This window comes from Narcine bancroftii, chromosome 4 (genome assembly GCF_036971445.1).
Source record: "Narcine bancroftii isolate sNarBan1 chromosome 4, sNarBan1.hap1, whole genome shotgun sequence".
Classification (NCBI taxonomy): Eukaryota; Metazoa; Chordata; class Chondrichthyes; order Torpediniformes; family Narcinidae; genus Narcine; species Narcine bancroftii.
Window position 1 is genome coordinate 34060344 of NC_091472.1, and position 13048 is coordinate 34073391.

Below are 13048 nucleotides of genomic sequence, written 5' to 3' on the forward strand. Positions count from 1 at the left end.
TTTTATTTGAGAATAGGTATTTTTTAATATCAGCACAGTTACAAGGAAGAATTAGTAATGTTGAATATAAAGTTAGAATTTTATCTGATCATGCCCCACTTTTATTGGCATGTTCAATTTTTGAGGGAAAAAGGATGCCGTAGAGATGAAAGTTTAATTCTGCAGTTATTGAAAAGAGTGGATTTTTGTAATTTTGTAAGAAAACCAATATTATTTTTAGAAATTAATTCTTTTTTTTCTTTTTTTAAATAAATTAGTCATGTAATACTTTAAGAGTCACTACTTTGTCCAGCACCCTACACCCCAGCAAGGGGATTGAACCCACAATCCCTGGTTTTACAGGGCCAGTGCTCTAACCACAGAGCTATCAGAGCCTTAGAAATTAATTCTAATTCAGTAGACAATAAAGGTATTATTTGGGATGCATTAAAAGTGTATTTAAGATGTCAAATAATAAGTATTTTGGCTAAAATTAAAAAGGAATATATGAAGAAATTAATTAGAACAAGATGTAGGTAAATTAGAAAAGGATTTACAAAATAATCCTTCTGAAGTAAAGAAAAAACAATGAATTACTAAAAATTTCCAATATACTATTCAGAAATATAGAACTGAAAAATTAATTCAAAGAATAAAAAATATATTATGAATTAGGTGAAAGGGTTCTAAATTTTTAGCATGGCAATTGAAAGCAGAAGAGACATCTAGAGTGATTAATGCAGTTTTAAAAAATTGGGCCTTATTACATATAAACCACAAGAAATAAATGATTTATTAAAGTATTTTTTTCTGAATTATATCAATTGGAATCATTGCATGACGAAAATAAGATTAATAAGTTTTTTATCTCAAATAATTTTACCTCATTTAAATGATCAGGAACAAAGAGTTGAATTTAGTATTTACGGCAAGGGAAATTAGTGAGGTAATGAGTTCATTACAAAATAATAAATTGCTAGGAGAAGGTGGATTTTCTGTAGAGTTTTAGAAGAAATTTAAGGATCTTTTAATACCTCCATTTATGGAGGTACATTCTCTACCAGAATCCTCTTCAACTGTAATTATTACAGTAATAATGAAGAAAAAGATTTAATGAGACCATTAGCTTATAGACCAATTTCATTATTAAATGTTGATTATAAAATAGTAGCTAAAATGTTAGCAAATAGATTGGCAAAGTATTTACCGAAGTTGATACATATGGATCAAAGTGGATTTGTTAAGGATCAGAAATCTGCAGATAATATAGCAAGATTGATTAGTTTAACATATTTAGTGCAGTGGTTTTAGATGGTGAAAAGGCATTTGATAGATTAGAATGGGATATTCTATTTAAAGTTTAGATTGGGTTAAAATGTTATATAAGAAATCTGGTGCAAAGATAGTGACTAATGGTCAGGTTTCAACATCTTGTGATTTAACTAGATCAAGCAAACAAGGTTGTCCATTGTCACCAGCTTTATTTGTTTTAGCAATAGAACCTTTAGCTGAATTAATAAGACAGGATTCTAAGATTGTGGGTATTAAGGTAGATCTAGAAGAACATCAAATAAATTTATTTGCAGTTGATGTTTTGATTTATTTAACAGATCCTTTAAATTCTTTACAACAACTTGAAGCCAGATTAAAAGAATATGGAGAAATATCTGGTTATAAAATTAATTAGGATAAAAGTGAAATTATGCCTTTAGTTAATGGGAATTATGCAAAATGTAAGAAAGTAATTGAATTTAGGTGGCAAGATGTTGGAATGAAATATCTAGGTATTCATGTGCAACCAGATTAAACAAAATTATTTAATTTGAATTATCTGTCTTTATTGAAAAAAATTGGAAAAGATGGAATATTTTATCTACTACTTTAATAGGCAGAGTAAATATTGTGTTAAGATTAATGTTTTTCCCCAAATACAATATTTATTTCAATTGCAATTCCTCAAAAAACATTTAAGGAATTAAACGCATGTGTTAGAAAATGTTTATGGAAAGGGAAAATGGCAAGAGTTTATTTGGTAAAAATTACAATGGAAATATGATTTAGGAGGTTTACAGTTCCCTCATTTTATGAATTATTATAAAGCAGCCCAGTTGAGATTTGTAATGTATGATTTAAATAAAGTTCCAGTTAATAAAGTTAATAGAGGTGTGACAGAGTATATAGATATGTTTTAGGGAGATAAATTGGGAAAGGTTTGTTAGAGTAGGTCACATAAAAACACTTTAAAACAGATCTTATTTGAAATACTGGAGCTCTGCTAATGCTAGACATTTTGGCCCCACAGACTTTGCAAGAGTTTTGGAGAATGCCCAAGAGACTTCACTAATCGATTGTTGTTTACAAAAAGGCAACAGATGAAAGATCTTGTTGGAACCGCAGATTCTCTGGAGCTGTTCCAAGAGGGTCATGAGGTTTGGCAAGCAGAGAGAGTCAAACAGACTTTTTTCTCTGTGTGAGAGAGAGAGACACTTCCACAGTGTTAAAACTAGCAACAGGAGCTGCGACTGGAACAGGACAAGCTGGAAAGCTTGTGGAAAACCCCATTTGGAAGATGGGTTGTGAGTGCTTAGTTCAGCCTGGTCAAAGCCCACGTGGTTCATGCAAGACGAGAGAAATGGCTGTCTAATATTTCACTTGGAATAAGTGAAACAGAAAGGAACTCTGTGGTGACCTGAAAGAAAGAGGTTATCATCTGGAGAACCCCTGATGGGGAAAGTTTCATCAGCAAGACACTGAAGTGGTTGATTAAAAAGGAACAACAAATCTCTCTCTGAAAACTGACACAAACCTTACTGAGCGGTAACCATTTATCTTTTTTTTTAATTTTTTATTTTTCACACCATAAATCACATTAGCCATGATACACACTTTTTCCTTTTCACACATATACAGTGACATTTTCAACCACCCCCCCTCCTCCCAACCCACCCCTCCCTCCCATCCATTTAAGGTATGCAATTTAGGATACATTAAACCAGTCAGATAATGTTGTCACTCAACAAAAATACACCAGAAATTCTACTGAGTCCATTCTTTTCTTTCCTTCTCCTTCCATCAACTTAGGTAATGATTGTCCCCGGTAGGTTTTCGCTATTGTATTTAATGTAAGGCTCCCATATTTGTTCGAATATTTCAATATTATTTCTTAAACTATATGCTATTTTTTCTAATGGAATACATTTATTCATTTCTATACACCATTGTTGTATTTTCAGATTATCTTCCAATTTCCAGGTTGACATAATACATTTTTTTGCTACGGCTAGAGCTATCTTAACAAATCTTTTTTGTGCATCCTCCAAATCAACTCCAAATTCTTTGTTTTTTATGTTACTTAGGAGAAAGATCTCTGGATTCTTTGATATATTGTTTTCTGTTATTTTATTTAATATCTGATTGAGATCTTCCCAAAATTTTTCTACTTTCTCACATGTCCAGATTGCATGAATTGTTGTTCCCATTTCTTTTTTACATCGAAAACATCTATCAGATACTGTTGGGTCCCATTTATTTAACTTTTGAGGTGTAATGTATAGTCTGTGTATCCAGTTATATTGTATCATACGTAGCCTCGTATTTATTGTATTTCTCATCGTTCCAGAACATAATTTCTCCCATGTTTCCTTTTTTATCTTTATATTTAAACTTGTTCCCATTTTTGTTTAGTTTTACCATTTGTTTCCTCATTCTCCTTTTCTTGCAGTTTAATATACATATTTGTTATAAATCTTTTGATTAACATTGTATCTGTAATCACATATTCAAGGTTACTTGCCTCTGGCAAACTCAAACTGCTTCCTAATTTATCCTTCAAATAGGATCTCAATTGGTAATATGCCAGCGCTCTATCTCCAGTTATATTGTACTTATCTCTCATTTGTTCAAAGGATGAGAATCTATTTCCTGAAAAACAATTTTCTATTCTTTTACTCCCTTTTTTCCCATTCTCTAAAGGAAAGGTTATCTATTGTAAAAGGGAGTAACTTGTTTTGCGTCAATATTAGTTTTGGTAATTGATAATTTGTTTTATTTCTTTCTACATGAATCTTCTTCCAAATATTGAGGAGATGATGTAATACTGGAGAACTTCTATGTTGTATAAATTTTTCATCCCATTTATATAATATGTGTTCAGGTATCTTTTCCCCTATTTTATCTAATTCTAATCTCGTCCAGTCTGGTTTTTCCCTTGTTTGATAAAAATCTGATAGGTATCTTAATTGTGCGGCTCTATAATAATTTTTAAAGTTTGGCAGTTGTAAGCCTCCTTGTTTATACCATTCTGTTAATTTATCTAGTGCTATCCTTGGTTTCCCCCCTCTCCATAAAAATTTCCTTATTATTTTCTTTAACTCTTTGAAGAATTTTTCTGTCAGTTGTATTGGCAATGCCTGAAATAAGTATAATATCCTTGGAAAAATGTTCATTTTAATACAGTTTATCCTTCCTATTAGTGTTAGTGGTAAATCTTTCCAATGCTCTAAATCGTCCTGTAATTTTTTCATTAGTGAATAATAATTGAGTTTATATAGTTGGCCGAGATTTTTGTTTATTTGTACACCTAGATATCTTATTGCCTGCATTTGCCATCTAAATGGAGATTCCTTCTTAAATTTTGAGAAATCCGCATTATTCATAGGCATTGCTTCACTTTTATTTACGTTTATCTTGTAACCCAACACTTCTCCATATTCCTTCAATTTCTTATATAATTCTTTTATTGATAGTTCTGGTTCTGTTAAGTACACTATAACATCATCTGCAAATAGACTGATTTTATATTCCTTGTCTTTTATTTTTATTCCTTTTATATTATTATCTATTCTTATCAATTCTGCTAGTGGTTCTATAGCTAACGCAAACAATAAAGGTGATAGTGGGCATCCCTGCCGCGTTGACCTGCTTAAGTTAAATTGCTTTGATACATGTCCATTTACTGTCACTTTCGCTAACGGTCCCTTATATAATGCTTTAATCCAATTAATATACTTCTCCGGTAAACTGAATTTTTGCAATACTTTGAACAAAAAATTCCATTCTACTCTGTCAAAGGCCTTCTCTGCGTCTAAAGCAACTGCTACTGTAGGTGCTTTATTTCCTTCTACTGCATGAATTAAGTTAATAAATTTACAAATATTGTCTGTTGTGCGTCTTTTTTTGATAAATCCAGTTTGGTCTAAATTTACCATTTTCGGTACATGCTCTGCTAATCTGCTAATAGTTTAGCTATTATCTTATAATCTGTGTTTAGTAAAGATATTGGTCTATATGACGCTGGTGAGAGTGGATCTTTCCCTTGCTTTAGTATTACTGTAATTATTGCTGTTTTACATGAATCTGGTAAGCTTTGTGTTTCATCAATCTGGTTGATTACATCCAGGAGGGGCGGAATTAATAAGTCTTTAAATGTTTTGTAGAATTCTATTGGGAATCCATCCTCTCCTGGTGTCTTATTATTTGGTAATTTTTTTATTATCTCTTGTATTTCTACTATTCCAAATGGTTCTGTTAATTTATTTTGTTCCTCTATTTGTAGTTTTGGTAGTTCAATTTTAGTCAGAAATTCATCTATTTTCCCTTCTTTCCCTTCGTTTTCAGTTCGGTATAATTGTTCATAGAATTCTCTAAAGTTTTCCTTAATTTCTTTTGGATTATATGTAATTTGTTTGTCTTTTTTCCTTGATGCCAATACCATTTTCTTAGCTTGTTCTGTCTTAAGCTGCCATGCTAGGACTTTGTGCGTTTTTTCACCCAGTTCATAATATTTCTGTTTTGTCTTATATTCTTCTCCACCTTATATGTTTGTAGTGTTTCATATTTTATTTTTTTATCCGCCAATTCTCTTCTTTTAGTTGTATCTTCCTTCATTGCTAATTTTTTTTCTATATTTACTATTTCCCTTTCCAACTGCTCTGTTTCCTGATTATAGTCCTTCTTCATCTTGGTTACGTAACTTATTATTTGCCCTCTAATGAATGCTTTCATTGCATCCCACAGTATAAACTTATCTTCCACTGATTCCGTATTCATTTCAAAATACATTTTTATTTGTTTTTCAATAAGTTCTCTAAAATCCTGCCTTTTAAGTAACATGGGGTTTAATCTCCATCTATACATTCTTGGAGGGATGTCCTCTAGCTTTACTGTCAATATTAAGGGTGAATGGTCCGATAGTATTCTAGCTTTATATTCTGTTTTTCTTACTCTATCTTGCATACTAGCGGATAACAAAAATAGGTCTATTCTTGAGTATGTTTTATGTCTAGCCGAGTAATATGAATATTCCTTTTCTTTTGGGTGTTGTTTCCTCCATATTCCAAAAGTTGCATTTCTTCCATTGATTTAATTATAAATTTGGTTACTTTGTTCTTTCTGTTAATTTTTTTCCCAGTTTTATCCATATTTGAATCCAAATTCATGTTGAAATCCCCTCCTATTAATATGTTCCCTTGCGTATTAGCTACCTTCAAAAAGATATCTTGCATAAACTTTTGATCTTCTTCGTTAGGTGAATATACATTGAGTAGATTCCAAAACTCCGAATATATCTGACATTTTATCATTACATATCTCCCTGCTGGATCTATTATTTCCTCTTCTATTTTAAATGGCACATTTTTACTAATTAATATAGCCACTTCTCTTGCCTTTGAATTATACGATGCTGCTGTTACATGTCCTACCCAATCTCTCTTTAATTTCTTGTGCTCCAATTCAGTTAAGTGTGTTTCTTGGACAAATGCTATATCAATTTTTTATTTTTTCAGTAAATTTAGCAGTTTCTTCCTTTTAATTTGGTTATGTATTCCATTAATATTTAAATTCATATAGTTCAACATAGCCATTTTATACTTTGTTTATCTTCCCTTTCCGTTTTTCCATCATTACCTTTCCTCCTTTTCCATTTCTGTTTTCTTATTTTAAACCCTTTATAAGACAACAACCAACAACCATTTATCTTTCAAGCACCAAAGCCTGGTGAATTTTATAAATGTTCTATTTTGTGCACAGTATAAGAATTGCCTGCAACCAGTGAACTTGGAGGAATGAGAAGTGAGATTGGACTGTGAACCAAATAATTTTACTGAACTTGCACACACATTACATATACATGCGCTTAGAGTTAGGAGGGGGTTGTTAGGTTAGTTAAGTCAATAGTGATAAGTTAAAGTGTGATTCTGTTTACATGTTTAAAGATGATTAAAAGTGACTTTTGTTTAAGTAACCATTTGTCTTGGTGAATATCTATTGCTGCTGGGTTTTGGGGTCCTCTGGGCTCATAACACTAGCACTAAAACTTATACATGGCTGCATACAATATTTTCATACATAAAATAATACTGAGACAGAATAGTGTCAGGATGTTATGTACTTGTGCTAAATGTAGTGCAGATGAACAGACATTAATTTTAAAATAAATATAACTTGGAAGCAAGTATTTTTCTGAGGAAAATGCATTGCTTGAGGAGTACTGATGCCATGTACCATAAATGATGGACCATATGCCAGATGGTGGTATAGTGAACAAGAAAGAAGTTTGACTTAAGTTACAAAGGATCAATTGGGAAAGTGAGCAGGGGGATGGAATTTTAATTCTGACAAGTCCAAACTGATGCAGGTTTGGAATTTAAATCATGGAAGGACATGCACTGTGAATGTTGTTAGACACAGACTATGTGGTACAAGAGTACAGAGGTAAAACATGAAGGTCTGCAGGTACCATAGTTCAAGTAAAGACACATTGCTGTAAAAACTCAGTAGTTCAAATAGTGTACTTTATAAAGATACATAACCAATGTTTCAGGCTTGACCCCTTCATCAAGGTATGAAGTCCAAGTACAGAGCTTCATGAAAGTGGCAACACAGGTAAGCAGGGTGGTGTGGAAGAAGTGTAGTTGACTTGTCTTCATCAGCTAAGGCATTGAATGTTGGGGCATTATGTTACTCTTCTACCAAACATTGGAAAGGCTTTATTTGGAGTATTGTGTGCAGTTCTGCTCGCCACAATTTACGAAGGATGTGATTAAGATGGAGAGGATGCAGAAAAGATTCACAGGACTATTGCCTGGATTGTAGGGCTTGAGTAATAAGGAAAGATCAGACATACAGGGTCTGTTTTGCTGAAGCAAAGGAGGCTGAGAGGTGATATGAGTACCGTATATAAAATTATGAGAGACACAAATGGGTGTACCATAGCTTTAGGGTAAGAGGAGGAGGTTTAAAGTGGTCTTGAGGGGTAATTTTTTCACACAGAGTAGTTGGTATCTGAAATGAGTTACCATAGGAGGTGGTGCAGGCAGGAACAATAACAACATTTAAGAGGTTGCTGGAAAGGTACTTGAATGTACAAGGCAAAGGGAGATATAGAATTAATGTAGGCAAGTGGGATTAATATACTGTGGATGGACATGCTGGTCAGGTGTGCTGTACAATTCTTTGACTCTAACATTGCAGTTTTTTTCTCTCAACTTTGCAATCAAGAAGAGCCAAGTCGAGAAAACTGAAAGATTTATTGCATGCTTGTTGCCTGAAGCCTTGTGACAGTCAGCATCAAAGCATCATGGGAATGTGAACATCCTTGGACACGTGTGACTTGTACAACAGAGCTAGGGAGACCAAGAGAGATAGAAAAAGGAAATAATCTTTAAAAAGGGTAAGGGAATCAATTTTGTTTTTGGTGTGATTTGTACTTTTAAAGTATCGAATATGTATCCTAGTCACTCGGTGACCAAAAGCATCAATTGCGACCCGTTACATTCAGTGAAGGGTGCTTTCCTTTTCTACAGATACAGACTCAGGATGAGAACTGGAAATTTGCCCACGTGACCATTTTTCATACAGTAAACAGTAAATAAAAACAAAAAGCTACAGGGTGTTGAAAATCTCTGTGTGATTCTGCAGACAGTATCATGGATTTGTGCATGATTGTTCTACTAAAAGAATCATTAGCTTTTTCGGAGAAAATCAAACCCTGGTTATTCATCCAAGTGTCACTTCTTGTATGCATTTGCGTGGAACATCGCAGCCAATCACGATTCCGCCTCTTTCTGGATTATGGTTGGATGAGAGACCAATTCATTAAAATTGATATAAGTTGACTAGAAAACCTCAACAACATTACAGAATGAAGTATATTGTAGGTTACAGTTCTAAATACGGAAGAAAAGCACAAGGAGAAAAAAAAGAATGTTTTACAATGACTTTGGAGCTGTGTTTGCATTGAGTTGTTGAAAGAGCATTCAAATGCTTTCCTTCTTCAGACCAAGATACCAAGTGCTTTAAATGTGAATGAGTTGGAGAGATTTAATGGACCATCTGCCAGAGCAGGGAACAAAGGAATAAAGAGCAAGAGGGCAAATATCTAGTCAAGTGATTTAGTAGACCACAGCTGGAGTGAAAACAGGAGAAGCATGCAGGAGTGGTACAGGAAACAATTAAATGGATGAGATTTTACATTGGAGACCAAGCTAATGATCTGGTTCTTACTAACTACAAACTGAAAATAAGTGCTTTGTGTACATTAAGGAGAAGTAGAAGTTAATGCAAAAAACTTCAGTTTATTTTTGACTTTGATACATTCAATCTCATTCCTTCACTGTGACAGCTCCAATGTGAAAGAATAAGTTTAAAAAATATGCTTAATAAAGGGTTAATGGATTAGGTAGGGATACAAGAGCTGCTTGTGCAATATTGGGAATATAATTGCCGCCTTAACATCTGTGCCGCAGTAAGATGATAGCTTACTTCACAAGAATGTCAATAAACCTTGGGTTCAAGACAACTCTGCCTTTCTCAGAACATTTGTAGACATTACAAGGTAACATGTAATGGTAAACACACCATGCAGGTGTGTGAAACTTGTAAGGGTCCCCTGCCCAAATTATGTATAAATGTACAATGAACACTCCAATGCTTTGAGTGTGTGGGACTCAGTGTAGAGAATGAGACACTGAACTCTTTCTGAATCCCCTCACTCTTGCTAGTGTTACAAAGGGTTAATAAAGAAATTGTTGTCCGCTTAATTGGTTCTGCTGTTTGTTTTCTTCCAGCGCAGGCTGACCTTAACACCAGTTTTTGTCTTCATTTTCAAAAGTGACTTGTCTCTACTTGTAATCCTTGGTGTATTGGTTACCATGTTTGAGTCAAAGAACATGGCAAATTGGTCCTTCAGCCCACCCACATCCATGCCAGCCACTGAATACTTATTAATACTGACAAGAACATAATAGCTGCTGGAACTCAATGGGTTGAACAGCATCAGTGGGAGAAAAGATTGGTTAACATTTTGGGTTAGAACCTTGTTTCAAGACTCGATGCAGGGTTCTGACTCAAAACGTTGACCTCTCATTTATTCCTACTGATACTGTTCAGCCTGCTTGAGTTCCTGCAGCAGATAATTTTTTGCTCAAGATTCCAGCATCTGAAGTCTTATCATCCACTTGCACAAGTCCAACCCGACGAAATGGCATTCTCTGGTCCTCGATACAAAACATGCAAAAACACACGCAGACAAGCAATACATCGGCGGGACAAATATATCTGAAAATAAGTATTGTTTAATAAATGTTGTGAGAATACCTGTCTCATCTGCCCTCTCACGTAGAGATTTGCAAATTTCAGCCATCCTCTGGATGAAAAAAAATCTTCCTCGAACCCCCACCAAAACCCCTTCTTTAAACCCTCAAGCCAAAGACATCTCTGTTGTGAAAAAATGCTTGTTTCTTATTATCACCCCACTCCTCCAAACTTTAACCATCATTTCCATTCCAAATAAAAGCATCAACCATATCCAATCTCTCCTTTAACTAAGTGTTCCATCCCAGTGAATCTCTTCTGCGCTATCTCCAGTGAAAAATTTTCTATAATGTGGCAACCAAAGTACACACAATACTTAAGCAGTTGCCTAGTGAGTGTTTTAGCCAGACTGTAACTTCTCTGCTGTGATGTTGCCCTCTTGGGTATTTGGACATGTATACTAAGGCCTTGCTCAATACTTGTTAGCCTTCATTCAATATGCATACTATTCCTGCCAAATTACATCATTCTTATTTTTAAGATTAAATTTTGTTTACACTATTTCAGTGTAGTTATTGCACATTTACATTATAATTGCTTTCTTTGACCCAGACATTAAATTTGTTCGAAAAACTTCACCAGGATGCTACCAATAGGACACGGGTGGAAAAGGGAGCCCTTTGCAGGTGTCAGGAACTTCTTTTATTTCTACTTAAATGTAAATGGAGGAGACACTTCTTGGTCTCTTGGATGACATCCTGAAGGGCTAAAATACAGCTGAATATAAGAAATTAACAGGACTGTAACTCCACTGTAATTTAAACAGATTTTGGCTACCCTGGTGGCAGATCCACAAACCAATGGTGGCAAATTTGAAATGTGCTGAGCCATGGGAGATGCCGGACCACAGAGCACCGGATTAGAGTGGTACAATGTGCACTCTTAAGTGTGATTTCACCAGAGATTTGTAGAGTTATTACATGACCTCTCTACTCTTGAACTCAGTCCCCCTATTAATGATGCCCAGCATCTCATAGCCCTTCTTAACTATCCTATCAAACTGTGCGGCGACCTTGAGGGATGCATGGATTGGAACCCCAAGGTCCCTCTATTCATTCACACTCTTAATCACGAAGAGCAGGGGTCCCAGAACAGAGCCTTACAGTACTCCACTAGTCACTGACCTCCAGGCAGAATACTTTCCTTCCACTACTTGTTTTTTTTTTACCTGCAAGACATTTATTTGTATCCACACAACCAAAGTTCCATAGATCCCTTGCCTCATAACTTTCATGAGATATCTTGTTAAATGCCTTGCTAAAATTCATGTAGACCACATCTACTGTCCTACCCTCATCAATTTCTTTTGTTACCTCCTCAATTAGGCTCATAAAGCACGACCTTCCCTTCACAAGGCCATGCTGACTATCAGTGAGTAGAGTGTACTTCTCCAAATGCTCATAGATCCTATTCTTAAGAATCCTCTTCAATAGTTTGCACACCACTGACATAAGACTCCATGGCCTATATTTCCCAGGATTCTCCCTCTGTTTTTCTGATGATGTTTTTTGCATACAGTCGTCAATGGCATATCCACACCTGCTCATGAAGAGTGTTTCTGATCTGTCGGGCATTTTCCTACATTATGATGAAAATTCGGTCGAGGTCTTACTGCTCACCAGGACGCTCATCCTTCTTAATAATGTTCCAAACAATTGATTTTGGTAATCTTAAGGTTTGAGCGATGTCTCTTACTTACTATTTTATTCTTGTTTTTCAGCCTCATGATGGCTTCATTGACACAACACTGGACCTCATGTTGAAAAATGGCAATGACAGACTCCAAAGGTAATCAAAAGCTTAGAAGCAAATCTAGCTCTCTTATACTTGCATCAATGAAGCAATTAAACAGATCTGAGTTCTCACAAACACCTGTCAAGCCAAATGTTCCAAACATAATGGTGCCGTGAAATGAGGAAACTGTATTTAAAAAATTGCTGTAATTTCTACATGATCAAAACAAAATGTATACAAATAACCTTGAATAAAATCTGGAATGTGCCCTTTAGTTACATGTGAATTGTTTGATTACAAATTAAAAACTGTGGAGTACAGGGACAAATAAAGGAAAAAGTGTCTTTGTCCCAAACATTATGGAGGGTGCTGTATTTCAGAACTAGACTTCATCATTATCAAAATAAGAGAAATAAAAACTGCAGATGTTGGTATCTTGTTGCTGGAGAAACTCATTGGGTCAGGTAGTATCCGTGGGCAGAATTGGTCAGTCAATATTTCAGGTCTGGGCCCTTTATGACTGATATTAAGTATATGAGAGGGAAAAAGCTGGGCCAAGACATATAACACAAAATGCTGGAGAAACTCAGCTGGTCAAACAGTGTCCTTTATGGAGCAAAGGTAAAAATACATAACTGACATTTCGGGCTTGAGCCCTTCATCAAGGTATGAAAGATGTGATGTGGTATTGAACAGAAGGTGGGAAAGGTGGAGAGACAGGTAGAGACCATGGGTGGGGGTG

General features: G+C 34.9%; 1 long non-coding RNA gene across 4 annotated transcripts in view; it reads left to right on the forward strand.

Annotated features, from left to right (window-relative positions):
* The window catches only part of LOC138760446 (uncharacterized), a 134857-nt gene extending 122286 nt beyond the window's left edge, over positions 1–12571 (forward strand). For 3 of the 4 annotated variants that reach the window (XR_011355610.1, XR_011355613.1, XR_011355614.1), the window contains 3 exons: positions 2282–2796; positions 8479–8650; positions 12293–12571. This is a non-coding gene — a long non-coding RNA (uncharacterized lncRNA). The remainder of the gene's footprint in view (positions 1–2281; positions 2797–8478; positions 8651–12292) is intronic. The other variant, XR_011355612.1, reaches the window with a different exon arrangement.
* Positions 12572–13048: the final 477 nt, after the last annotated feature.